A 13,984-nucleotide genomic window follows, 5' to 3' on the forward strand; every position below is an offset into this window, starting at 1 on the left:
CAGCCTGCTGGTCTTGTTTTGCCGATTAGCCTAGTTATTTGCATTTTGAGCTTACTGTGGGGGTTGCATGGCTATTATTACAGTATTGTGCAGATCTTCGGGAGAGTTTCAGTTTATTGAAGGCTCCGGAAAGTTCCTTTTAGAAAATAGAAGTCTTAAAAAAGTGCTTCTCCTATGGGTTGCTATAGAGAAACCAGTAGAGCCCATAAATCCCACTTGAGCTTTATTGGGCATTACTAAATTTTTGGGTAACGATACTTTTCCATATTGAAGCAGGTCTCTCTACACCTCCAGAGGCAAGGTTGCTCATTAAATATTGCAGAGATCTAATGACTGTTGACAAGTTCCTGCATTTAAAAATTTATCACTGGACCTATGTGGGATACTTGATTTTCTTTGGCAGACTGATCCCTTTGTCAAAGTATCAAAAAGGACAATTACAGCAGTTCTTTAATAATGGCAAGAGAACAAATGGGCTATTATGAAGTTTTCCAAAAGAAACCAAGAGGAGACAAAACCCCATGTTTTCAACTAAAATTACATTAAATGATGATCATGATGCAGCATGGAAGACAATTTTTCCCCAGTTCAGGATGTACTTTTTCAAATTTGCACTCTTTTCTGTTTGAGCACTTCATATAGCTGATAACGGTTGATGATGCAGCCTTGGTGCATGAAGCCAGGAATCTGTTTTGCTAGTGATTTGATGGCAAGAGGCAATATTCAACATGATATATTCTGTATACTTTATAGGGATTCTTTCCTCCGTGTTTAAAAAAACTGCAATCCATCAGCTCTTACATATTTTGATTCATAATTACAGATTCAGTAACTAGGAAAACTAACTATGATTTAAAGAATTATTCGGACCCATGGGTACCAAGATTACATTGTTCTCTGATTTGTTTCTTCCTTAAGCAGAACTAGAAGGAATAACTATATGTACAACTTCAGATGTTTATAAAAGAATATCCATAGCCATCATTCCAGGAAGAATTTGTGGAAAGAAATCCAAGAAAATACTTTTCAAATACCAAAAGACTCAAATAAAAAAACATTTTGGAAGAAGTGTGAAGCATCTATGACTCCAGGATGAAGAATATGTTTTGAAGTAGTGTTCTGTTTTTTTCCACAAATGCCAGAGGTCTCAGCTATATCGCTGAGAGAGAATAAGGATTTCTAGGACAAACATGGGCCAGGGGACATAGAGCAGTGTGTTGGTTTCTAGCCTTTGGGTTCCTGCAATCTGCAGTGTATGCAGATGTTGGGAAAAGATGGTAACAGATGTTAGGAGAAGGATAGATGTGTTTGTGGCTGTGTCTCCATTTATATGAACAACCGTCTAATGCTTTGATGTGGATAATGAAGTGTAAATAAAAGGTGTGTGCTAATAGTCTGGTTCTCTGATGTGCATGTGAACTGAGAAGAAAATTCTTATTACAGGGAAGAAAAGTTCCTATGTATTTAGGACTCATCCAGAGCCCCAAAACATATTGTGTACCTCTCTCTAGAATTTAATTTAAACTTCAATGTTACAGAAAGACATTTTAATATACACAGGAACAACCATAGTTACTAATTAAATTCAGCTTATCTCCTGGGTCTGTCTACAGTTAAAAGTATGGCTCAAAGCTTGAAAAATAATGTGCACCCTTTCTGGAAGGCACTTTCAGCAAAGAGCATGAGAAACACAGTTCCATAACCATAGCAAAGGTGTCAAACTCACGGCGTATAGAGGCTTTTTCCCCCTTTGCTAAATTGGGTGTGGGTGTGGCCAGTGTAACAAATTCAGCCCACAGGCCGGGAGTTTGACAGCCCTGCCATAGCACATTCTGTTTTTCCTTGGCTTGGCATAGAATACAAGCCACCCCAAAGGAAAAAACTAAGTTCTATAAACTGTAGTGTCTGAGCTTTTGTCTAATGCTTTAGCACGTCAAGCCAAGCCCCAAACAAACCACGTTACAGTTTAGTGTGATGTGTGACCAAGGGCAAAGATAAACAAGGGAAAACTTAATTGTGAGCATTTATGAACACAAAATGCAACAATTGAAATAAGCCAGATGGGCATGTGCAGTTTAGAGGACACCTAGTCAAGTCAGTGGATTAGTCAGTTCCAGATGAGTTTGTTTGGTCAGTCTCTCCTGCTTGAATGCAATTTGTGCTTGAAGTGTAAGCCATGTGGTGGCAGCTTCACTCTTAATGCAAAGAAAACCTTTCATCATTTACAAAGTAAGGAAATCAGTTGAACGCTAGAAAACATTGATTAATTTTTTTCCAATTTTGTATGGGGTAAACTAGATAGTTTTAAGCTTTGGCTGGAAATTCAACCTTAGCACACTAACTAGTGCTTTGGGTTTGTTCATATTAATGTTTCCCATGGATAAATGTTTACACTTATTTCAAGACCCTCATTAGAAGCATTTCCTTTGCTAAGCAATGCAATTATTAAGTGAATCATGCCCAATTTTACTAAAAAAAATTACCATGTTTGTTAAATGAATCATCCAGTTATTAAGCAAATCTAACTTCCCTCATTGAATTTGCTTTTTGGAACCCCTCTGGGAATGTCACAAATGGTGATCACATGATCTTAAGATATTGCAACCAGTTACATGCCAGTTTCCAAGAGCCCTAATTTGGATCATATGACCATGGACCTGTGCAATGGATATAAGTCATTCTTCAGCACACTTGTAATTTGAAGGTTGCTAAACAAAGGACTGTAAATCAAGGACCAGCCGTATTTGGCTTGCTGCCTAGTTTTTGAAGTTTAGCAAGGCTTAGAGCAGGGATGTCAAACTCGTGGCCATGGGCCGGATGCATCATGCGCTGGCCATGCCCACCCCTGGTTTATCAGAGAAAAAAGTCACGATACGTCACGTGACAACAATGTGATGCCGTGGGTTTGACAATCCTGGCTTAGAGTGTTCTTTTTTCAGATTGAAATCTCTTATTTTGAAGAAGAGTAGTAACAAAGGGGACTTTTTTAAAAAGGCCAAATTTCTTTTGAGTTTTGTGCATAAAATAATTTTACAGATTTTTTTCTTTTTAAGTTTCATATATAGCACTTATATTAATCTGCCAATTTAAACCATATAATTTGTTACTAGTAATACCTTATTGACATTATTAGTAGTTTGGGGTGATTAGTATTTCATGTATTTTTAGTTAAATAATTTATGCTGTTTAAATTCAATATTGCTAATCCCTTCCCAAGCCAAGTCTGCATTATACAGATAAAAAAAACTAAAGGGTGGTAGAAATATGAAATAGAGATCATATTGTGAGATTGCATAGTCTATGCTTGTCATGTTACAAACAAAGCCTTAATCTGCCATTGCCACTGGTCTACATTAAAAAATTTGTCAAAATATTTTTTTTTCTTCTGACACAAGGAGCCAAGTTTTAGCCACATTTTTCCACATGCTAAAACAGGTTTGAAACTATGCTCTTTTTTGTATCTTGTTGATGAGGAAAGAAGTTTATTTTACCATTGTAATGAATGGTTATAAAATAACTGTTAAAATGTGTTAAGGCCATGTGAAACCTCTGTATAGGAAGTCCTCAACTTACAACAATTCATTTAGCGACCATTTGAAGTTACAACAGCACTGAAAAAAGCGTTATGAAAAAGAGCCTTTTTCATAACTTTTGACCGTTGTGGCATCCCCATAGTCACATGATTTACATTCAGATACTTGACGACTGATTCATTTATTTATGACAGTTGCAGTGTCCTGTTGTCACATGATTCCCTTTTGTGACCACCTTGACAAGCAAAGTCAGTGGGGAAGCCAGATTCACTTCACAACTGCAATGATCTGCTTAACAAATGTGGCAAGAAAAGACGTAAAATTTTAAATGTTTTAAAATTTGTAAAATGTAAACGTTAAGTGGAGAAAACTCACTTAACAAATTTTTCACTTAGCATAAATTCTGGGCTCAATTGTCATAAATTGAGGACTACCTGTATTCTTCTTTTAAACCTAAAAATAGATAAGACCTAAATATTTTTCAGTTATTATTATTAACTGAAATAGTGCTGATATGAGGTACCACTAGTAGGGAAATTTAACCTGTTTATAATGATTGTTTTTTACCATTCATACTATCTCTCCAAAAGTATTTCCAAATATTCTATTATGTATTGTGCAACTATTTTCAGAAGGTGAGGTGGAGGTTTATATAACTTTATGATAGTTTCACCAGCATGTGGGGGAGTGATCACAAAAATAAAATCCGCTTTGTTGCTTGAGAAGGGAATCTCACAATGCAATGATACACCTGGATGGGGGAAAAACCTGTTTCTCTTTGAGGAACTCCTGTGTCAGCATAACCTGTCATATCAAAGTTAACATGAAAATCAAGCAGGATATTTAACATCATTGTAAGGCAGTACTTCTGAAATAAGATACTTATTATCAATGGCTCTTAAGATAAAATTTGGATTCCTGAGGAAGTTGAACTGATCCTCTGTAATGTAATGACTGCCAATCATAGACTGGATAAATGTCTGTCCTAGGGTGATCCACTTGTGTTGATTTAGGCGAGGTCAGCTCTTTTAGGTAGTCTAGCCAAGAAACCAAAGGACTAATTCTACTGAGGACTAACTCCAGCTTTATTGTAAGGTTATAGTAACAAAATCTTGAAAATCTAAAAACACTTCTTCCCTCTTCCTTACCTTAATTTTCCAGAGGACAAGGGAAGGTCTTTTCTGTGACACTTCCTGCACCCCATTTTTTCTGTGGGCTGAGATATCTTTTCTTTAACATCTATGTAACATCTAGAAAAGTTCATCCATTGGCTAAAAGTTATTTATGAGCAATATGCTTATTACACTCAGTTACAAGGCTGGAGATGCTATGAAGGCCTTGAACCAGTTTCTGGAGGCTGTCAGGAACTTGATAGGATGAAATAAGGTCAGATGAAACAAGCTAAAATTGCTATTCATCTACAGATATCTTGGTAGGAGCATTGGTAGTAAGCCAAGATTTCAGCAAAATAACATGAATCACAAGGTTGTAATGCAAGCTTTACATCTTGTTATATCTGTGTGTAACATAACACAAATACCAAAGGGTGGAGTTTATATTGTGATGTTGAAGTGCACATTGTGCCATTTGCTTCTCCCTATGGAAGCCTGTGCATCTTAGCCTCCCTGAAATACTGGTTTCAGTTGTTTTAGACCAGTTTATGCTTCCACTAAACGAGTAGCTTTGTGCCTTGGCAAGCCTCATGGGCTTGCAGCTCCTGTTGGACCAGCAGATGGAGTCTATAGCCAAGGGGCTTTTAACCAGCTTCAACTGGTATGCCAGTTATGGCCCTACCTAAACCAGAAGGCACGCATAACAATGACTCATGCTCCAGTACATACAGCTGGATTACTACTGCTTTGCATACTGCATGAGAACCCTCCTGAAGCTACAACTGGTATAAAATGTATTAGCCAGTCAGTTGGGAGGTATATTCTACTACAGAAATAACATCATTTTATTATTTATGGTACACTGGCTGCCAGTAGAGTGATAGCTATTACCTATAAAACCTATACATGTTAGTGCTCAAATGAACATCTCCATCATCTTAGTCATCAAAGATGGGATAGTTCAGGATGTCACCTCCATATAAAGTTGGGGTTGGGTCAGAAGAGAAGTCCTCTTTGATGGCAACTAGAATTGTATCAAACATGTCCTGAAAAATTATTTGACCTCCTCCCTTAAGCCTAACCCTTTCAGAAAGCTTCTGAAAAATTGATCTTTGAAGCAAGTTTTTGATGCTTATTGGGAAAGGAGGGTGGCCATTTTTTATCTGGTTGTTTTTGCTTATATAACTTTGTTAAGAGTGCAACAGTATTGAAAATTTGTAATTATTGTCCATTGAGAATGAGGCAGTTTGTAAACATTACTTAAACAAATGGAATACTTAGTATTTTTTTTCTATATGCATCGCTATATTTTCTCTTCATGTTTTTAAGTGAAGTCCTTCCCTCATATTAAAATATGAATACTTTGTTTTACTATTTCCGTTTATATGATTCCTCTTTTAAGCAGTCCTTCATGCTCTCTGAGTATGGTTGTTTGCTTGCAGATGTTTCATTACCTGAATAGGTATCATCATCAGTCTAGTGAGTGTGGGATTTGTGCTTATTTAAATCTAGTTAGTAATGAAGATTGTCTCCAAGCAAACAACCAAGTTCAGAGAGCACCAGGGACTCCACAGTTCAGCCCTGAGCTACATATATTCTCTTCTGTTGGATTCTTCCTTTGCCCAATCTGGATGGAAGAAAATAGTCTATTATTTTACAAATTTTCTATTATCTTTTTTTAAAAACCCTCTCCCTTATGTCTGACATTTCCATTATCAGTAGAGTGGAAAGCACTGGATAATTTTTAATGTGGCGGTGTAATTAAGAAGATGGTTGATTCATTTTTTTCAAACTAATTTTAAATGTGGATGAAATGGTGCAAATTGCTCTTAAATATTTTTTTTCTAAATTCTGAAACCAACCAACTGTCTGCTATAAGCCATCCTTAATGAATGACAGTAGTCAGAGGAACAAAAACAAGAATGGGAAGATAACAATGGAGTACAGTACCAATATAGAAGTTGGGTAAAATTGTTTCAGCCCCAACAATTCTGAATGATTAATGGAAATGTGTTGAAAGAAGATCATAGGGTGATTCCTGTGCTATTATTCTATTTGGTCTGCATCTGTTTAGAAACAGCAGCTAAATCAACTGATTTCCCCATTGTTTGCCATTATTGGTAGCTAGATGTGGTTTTCTGTTGACAACATTTTTAATGTTCACAACTGTAAGATAAAAATGGATTGAACATCAAAACAACATTATGTGCTATATTCATGTGCTTATATTGATTTCCAAATTCCAGCACGGCTTTTTCAAGAAGCAAATAATATCTTTTTGTATTTGTGTGTTCCAGTAAAATAATAAAATTATTCCATGAAGTAAACTTCTCAATATAAATGCAGAATTTATAATTAAAAAGGATCTTGGTTCTAAAAGGCAATACTAATATTTAATCCAATTTCCCTGATTGCAATTTGAATTAAATGTTTAAAAAATCATTTCCAATGCTGTTTAATACATGTATACTCAACACTCATAAGTTCAATGAAAATTATTATTAAGAAAATGTGAATAGCAGATTTCTCCAGCTTTGTACACCCAAGATACATACAGACAACACCCAAATTGCCAGCCGGTATAGTCAATTCATAGTTGCACTGTTTCATAATTCATGGTCTGGGTTGCATTAGATTAGGGAAGTGGCTATATGATTGCATCTCACATTTTTCATTTCATAGCAATTATATTGTTTATCTAAGGAACTTCAAGTGGCCTCATTGTAGCTTCACAACAAGTGAAGAGAGCCTGATTGCCCAATGTCATCCAGTGAGCTTCATGGCTAAGTTGAAATTTCCCTTAGCCAGAAATGGAAGATCTGGTACCCTCCATATATTTTGGAATTCTATCTCAGTCAAAAGGCTACTCTTGAAAAGGATACTGACACAAATTATAGCTAGCTGAGGATGATGAAGTATGCCCCTCAATATTAAAAAAAATAATATTAAAAAATAATAGATGGAATGTGGACTTTACTTTCAGACTGTTGGAGATTTTAATTACCTGGGTTGAACGCTAACTAATGTGTTGCTACTGGTAGTGAATACTGTATTATGAGTATAAAAGTCTATGGAGCTTCTCTATTTTTTAAAAAAAGTCCAATTGCCTTTTGAAAAAGTACCTTTAGGACTTTTATGCATATAAAAGTTTCTATTTACAGAAAATAGGTAGGAACTGCAACATCTCACTTAAAAAGTGAATGCACTTTTTTCTAGTAAGCAGCAATTCTTATATCCATGCGTATTAGCTCTGCCAATATAGAATAGTTCATGACCTCTGATAGCAAACTGATTTGGGAACAAGTCATGATCTCAAGCATAGCTACCACCATAGTCTGGTAAAGGTAGCAATAGCACTTAGACATATATTGTTCCATAATGCTTTACGGCACTCTGAATGGTTTACAAATGTAAGCATATTGCCCCCAACAATCTGGTTCCTCATTTTACTGACCTCGGAAAGATGGAGGGCTGAATCAATCTTGAACTAGTCAGGATGCTGACAGTGGGCAGAGTTAACCTGTAATACTGCATTCTAATCATTGCATCACATATTTTTAAATGGAAGAAACACTGAAACCATTCAAATTGCTGTGCATGAGTTCCCTCATGCCTTTCCCAGAGGCTGGCGTTGTTGGGTACAGCCCACAGAGATACCTTGCATTTTCACTGAGAAATCGTCCTCTTCACTAAATGTGTTGTTGTTTTCTTGGTTTCAATATTAAAAACTTTCTAAATTGAAGAAAATATGTCTGCCCTGGATGCTTGCCCCTACAAAGAATTTCAGAAGCAATCCCATCACAATGTAGTTTGGGACTTCCTGTAACCTTTTAGCATTTCATATCCCATCATTTCTCTTTCCTGATCCCCAGAAACTAAACAGATTTGCGGGGAGGGGGGTTAAAAATCACACAATGCCAGTATCTTTCATAAGATTACACTATGAGAAAAGTACAAAATGCAAGGAAAGCCTTCTTAGCCAGCTAGCTTTGTTATCAGGTTTTTAATCTTGTTGCATTGTGGGGGGATGGAGGAGGGGAGAGAATTGCTCCGCAGCCCAGGGCAAAAGCAAAGATTGTTTCATTAGATGAACTTGCTTCCTGCCCCAACTGAAACATAGAGACCTATGCAGCCCTTGTCAAATAAGAAGACAGTGGAAGAACTTTGGAATTCAGCTTCAGTGTAAGGGAAATAATTGGGCAACAGAGCTGTACTTGGTAATAGAACCAAAGGTTCATTTATCAAAAAAGAGCAAATGAAACATACTCATTTGGCATTCTCTTTTAAACTCCTCCTATCCAGTCCTACTAAACTCCTCTGAGAGGCATATTAAAATACTGTTCAGACCAAACCAGTTCATCTGATCAAAAGGGAAATTAAACCTAGCTATCTGTCACCCATTTCCCAGAATTGAATTTAAAAAAATGTGTACTTATTTGCAGATTTCACTTTTAGGTGAGAATTTTAGACATGAAGTCACTTTGCAGAAGTTATTAGCTTAAAACGGAGTATCAGCAGTCAGCTGTAGGTTAGCAAAGGATGGGTGCAGAGGTGGTATTCAGCAGGTTCTGACCAGTTCTGGAAAACCGATAGCAGAAATTTTGAGTAGTTTGGAGAACCAGCAAATACCACCTCTGACTGGAGATTTTACAGTATCCTTCCCCTGCCACAACCACAGAGCCGGCAATAAAAAAAATTAAATCCCACCACTGGATGGGTGGGCAGCTTCATCTTTTTTGGAAGCAATCTGCTTCATTTCAATGCTAAATATGGAATTTGGGCAGCAAACAAGATGGACTGTTTGGGGATAAAGATGACACATAATGGGAATGACACAGCTTGAAAGAAGCACAGGTCACAAAGTCGAAGTGTTCAACTTATTGGAAGCTAATTCTGGATATATCTGTGCAACACTAGTTTGTGTGAAAAGTTGAATCAGTTTTTTTTTAATACTGAAGGAGGGCAAAATACAATGACTTGTTCCTTTCTCTCACTGCAAAAAGCAAGCCTGGTGTATTGTCCTATCTTATAACTTGGATTCTTGATATTCAGATCAAGCAGGCATGTTGATTTGCTCTTCTTTGCTCCAATCATCCCCCACAGACCTTCAATTATCCCCACCAATTTTCACACATGAATATTGGGCAATTATATCTATATGACAACATAGGCTATGATTCAGGTGCCATAAAAATGGAAGAGGGAATACATTTCTTCAAACTCCCACTTGGGTGGAGGCATGAAATAATATGGAGATATTTTTGTAGATGGATATAAAGAAACTTTTCACTTTTAAACACATACTAATTAAAAGCATTTATCAGTATTTATTCTTACACAGTCAGTGAGAAACCAGATAAGAGCAAGGCAAAGGGCAGTCTGGTCAAAAGAGAGGGCCAAGTTCTCCATTAGATAGGGTAGAATGAACTAGTTATAAAAAGTTTATATATGCAGCTAATTCTGGATTAAGTATAGCTGCTGAAATTTGTTGGATATTGCTTTTAACTTTCTTCAGTAAATATTACTCTCTGTACGATCTTCTTGTGGGATTAACTAAGTGGTTCCAGCTCAGCTTTCAAACGAAGCCTGACACATCTTTTCCACAGACTTTGGCATTTCTTCAGGCTATCTTTGATATTGTGCTGTGGTGACAAGTCTTCTTTGCTGACTCTTTCCCTTATTAAGAGCTTCTTTGTTTAAAATATCTAACAATTCATTGTTATGCCTTCTGAGATGTGCAGTGGGCATCCCTTACTTGAGCCTCTCTGCTTACTGTCCTTTAAGCATAATTCTTGGAAAGTTATCACTGTATTAGTTCCAGAACTTAGTGCCCTTTCTCTCAGGACAGGTTTTTTTTAAATATTACTATTCCACATTCAGAGGGACTTTGATCTCCTGTGTTAATACTAAAGAAGCTCATGCTTTTTCACAGGCATCAATATAAGGGTTATTTTTTTAACTTTCCCTTGCTTTATAGTAACATATCCTTTGAAGAAAGAATGGTACAAGTTAGATGTCAGGCCATTAAGATTTTCTGTTTCTAGAATTCAGGAGTTCATGTTCTCCAATTTCCTATTTGTTTTCTTTCAGCAGTGGAGAATGACCACAGCAGCACTATTCAGATGCATCAGAGTGTATGTGAATCATGCCCCACCTATAGGTATAGCATATCAGATCGAAACATTTCCTAATGAAAAACATTCTGTCAGATAAGAGCCAGTTTGGTATAGTGGTTAAGGCAGCTGGCTAGAAGCCAGGAGACTGAGTTCTAGTCCACCTTAGGCATGAAAGCCAACTGGGTGACTTTGAGCCAATCACTCTCTCTCTCAGCCCAACTCACCTCACAGTGTTGTTGTGAGGAAAATATGAAGAGAAAATAATATCAGGTATCAGCAGCCCTGAGTTATTTATCAAAATAATGAAGACTCAATATAAAATTATATATATATATATATATATACATACATACATACATACATACATACATACATACATACATACGGTATATATATGGTATATATATATTTATGATCTGTCACTTTTCAATCAGGCCTCTAAAACAACAATTCAGAATATTTCACTAATGTAATCCAATGTTAGGATCAGGAAATGTTAAATTTGTATTCATTATGCAACACAGACATATGTCAGAAAACTTGCAAATCTTTCAGCTATTAGAAACTCTTTCCTTCCTATTAGCATCTTAGAATCTTCAGATATTCCATAGCTTCTTACTATTTACAATTCTGGGGGCTAGGGATTTTTTTTTCTTAAGAGACACTATGATTGGGGAAATACCAAATGTTCCTCCAATATCAAATTCTGCCTTTGTACTAATGCATTTTCTCTGTACTCTTCTTTCCAAGACTGATCAACAATTTGGATAAACTGCATTTCCACACAATTACCTGTTTATCCGGGAAGCAGTTACCATTTTGTAGAACCTCTGCAAGTTATTGCCTTCATTCTGCATTGTTCCTTATCCCGCAGTAAACAAAGACACACTACTGTGTTTTTAGTCCTGATTCATGTGCATTTCTTCTTACAAAGGACATCCTGCATCTATGTTGCTTTCAAGCGCCACTTTGTGTTTCCTCACTAGCTTTGTAAAGCTCCAGCTGCTTACTCTTGACGTTTTGAAAGCAGGCATATGGTCAAATGTCTATCATCCATCACTGGGTGTGATGGGAGAAATTATATTTCCAGAACAAGGTAATTTTGGAGCCAGCTCCTAATTTGCCAATTCAGCAACATATTTTAATGCTTCCTGCCATCCCAGAACAATCTTGTGTCTGAGTTTCTAAATAGCTTGGGTTCTGGGTTATTTTTAAGTTATTTGTTTATTTAAATTTATATAGCCGCCCATCTCACAAAACAAGTGACTCTGGTCAGCTTACAAGAAAGTTGAAAACAATAGTTGACAAATAACCATGTTTATTATTATGGCTGTTTGCATAGTCAGGCAGATACTTAGTGTTGGTGATGGTGTTCAAATGGTATTCCAGGTATTTGGGGATTGCACCTACTTGTATTTGCAGTGATTTTTCTCCAGTTCTTTCTCGTCTCTTCTGCTCTCTCTGGGTGCTATGAAGTCCACTATTCAGGTTTTCTTTTTGGTCTTTCTTATCAACAGTTCTTAAGTCTGGTGTATTACGTTGCATGTGCTTGCCTGTTTGAATTCTAAATTATAGTGGTTCGTCACGCAGTCAGCCAGATGTTTATAGTGGTTTTGGCATTTTTATCTACCTATTGAGTCTTTTCCAAGGATCTAGGGTAGGCAGATGTTGATGTATGACGGTGTGAGATGTATCGTTGCAGGATGTAAGCTGTTCCAAGTAAGACCGTCTTTTGCAATTGACTGATGGTGAAACAATGCTGATGGTTATTATTAATAGTCAAATCATTAAAATGCAATAAAACAAATAATGGTTGAAGGGATGTTAATAATAACAGAGCCATCTTATTCATTTGCCAGTCCTCTGGATCCTCAGGCTTGATAGCACAGCTAAGACTTGAGGGACTTTCAAGAAGTCAGGAAGGATCGTGCCAGCCTAGGGCCTGCCAAATGTAGTGTAGCTTGCTAAAATACCAATTGTCTTTGGTTTTTTACTTAATCCTCTAATAGGTCATATAACAATGTCAGTGCCTTTATTAAAAACATGTTTCTGATGGTTACAAAGAAATTTAGAAGGTAGATTTTTAATTTCATGAAATTGTGGAATCAAATGCTATTTTAGCTGATGATAAAGTGATGTGCAGAGCCATTTAAAGAAGGATAACTGTTCCAGTTTCCTACCATAAAACATCCATAAACATTTGTCATGTAAAATGTGAATGAATAGATCTTTCCTAACACTCTAATGTGTTTGCCCTAACCAATGTGAAACATTTTGCCTTAATCATGTATTTGCTAACAAACAACTAAGCAGAATTCTCTTTGCTCTCAGACTTATTTATTGCTGCTGTAATTATTGCTGTCATTTGCTGCTGCAGCTGCTGTTGTAGCAAACTCGGGCCAAATTAACACAAGTCACCAAGACAATACTCTTTGCCATGGACTTGTTATATCTGCTGGACTTGTTTTCTTGAAAATTCCCCCCAGTCCATTCACATTTCACTTACACAAAGCTAATATTACTTCAGGACATTAATGAAAAGATAGCCTGGATTCATAGCAACTGTTTGTATTATTATTATTATTGTACAGCCATATGCCCAATATGTTCTGCATACTTACACCAATATTTAGCATACATTTCTGCACGTTTGCAGGCATATGACAATATATTGTTTGATTTTACAGTCAGCTTTGGTTGTATCACATAGCTGAGTAATGTCATGAGTAGAGCCAGATCGAATAGATTTAATATTTGATATTTTTTAAAGTATATTGTCTCATTTTGGAGCCAAAGCCTTTCAATAGCTATTTATAAAATCTGGAATCCTAAAACTTGGGTCTTCCATTTGCACACTGCATTTTTCTGTGACTTTAAAAGCCAGCCTTCTGTACTTCCAGATGGACACAACTGAACCCTTAACTAATACCCTTTGCCTTTGTTTTCATCCAGCCTCATTATTCTCTGCAGTAATTCCTGTGTCTCTGTCTTTCATTGCTTAAAACTGTTGCCAAAATAATGTAATTAACTGGAGAGTTACTTCATCAGGCACTAGCATCTGTATGTGAGTAAGCAAAGGAAGGATAATACTATTAAAATCTCAACCCTGGGGAGTTTTCAAATATTCCTACATTTCTGAGACTTCATCTCAGTTCTGAGGTGCTGAAACATCTTGGATAATCACATGGTGGCTGAAGTATGACAAAATAAATAATTTTTTGGC

The 13,984-nt window shown here is 36.5% G+C and overlaps 1 long non-coding RNA gene across 1 annotated transcript in view; it reads left to right on the forward strand.

The window, feature by feature from the left end:
- Positions 1–13,984, forward strand: part of LOC148126928 (uncharacterized) — a 66,122-nt gene that overhangs the window by 1,308 nt on the left and 50,830 nt on the right. The gene's annotated exons all lie outside the window — the stretch shown is intronic.

The sequence above is a fragment of the Pseudonaja textilis genome, chromosome 2 (assembly GCF_049901715.1).
Source record: "Pseudonaja textilis isolate UNSWEBS1 chromosome 2, rPseTex1.2, whole genome shotgun sequence".
In the NCBI taxonomy this organism is placed as follows: domain Eukaryota; kingdom Metazoa; phylum Chordata; class Lepidosauria; order Squamata; family Elapidae; genus Pseudonaja; species Pseudonaja textilis.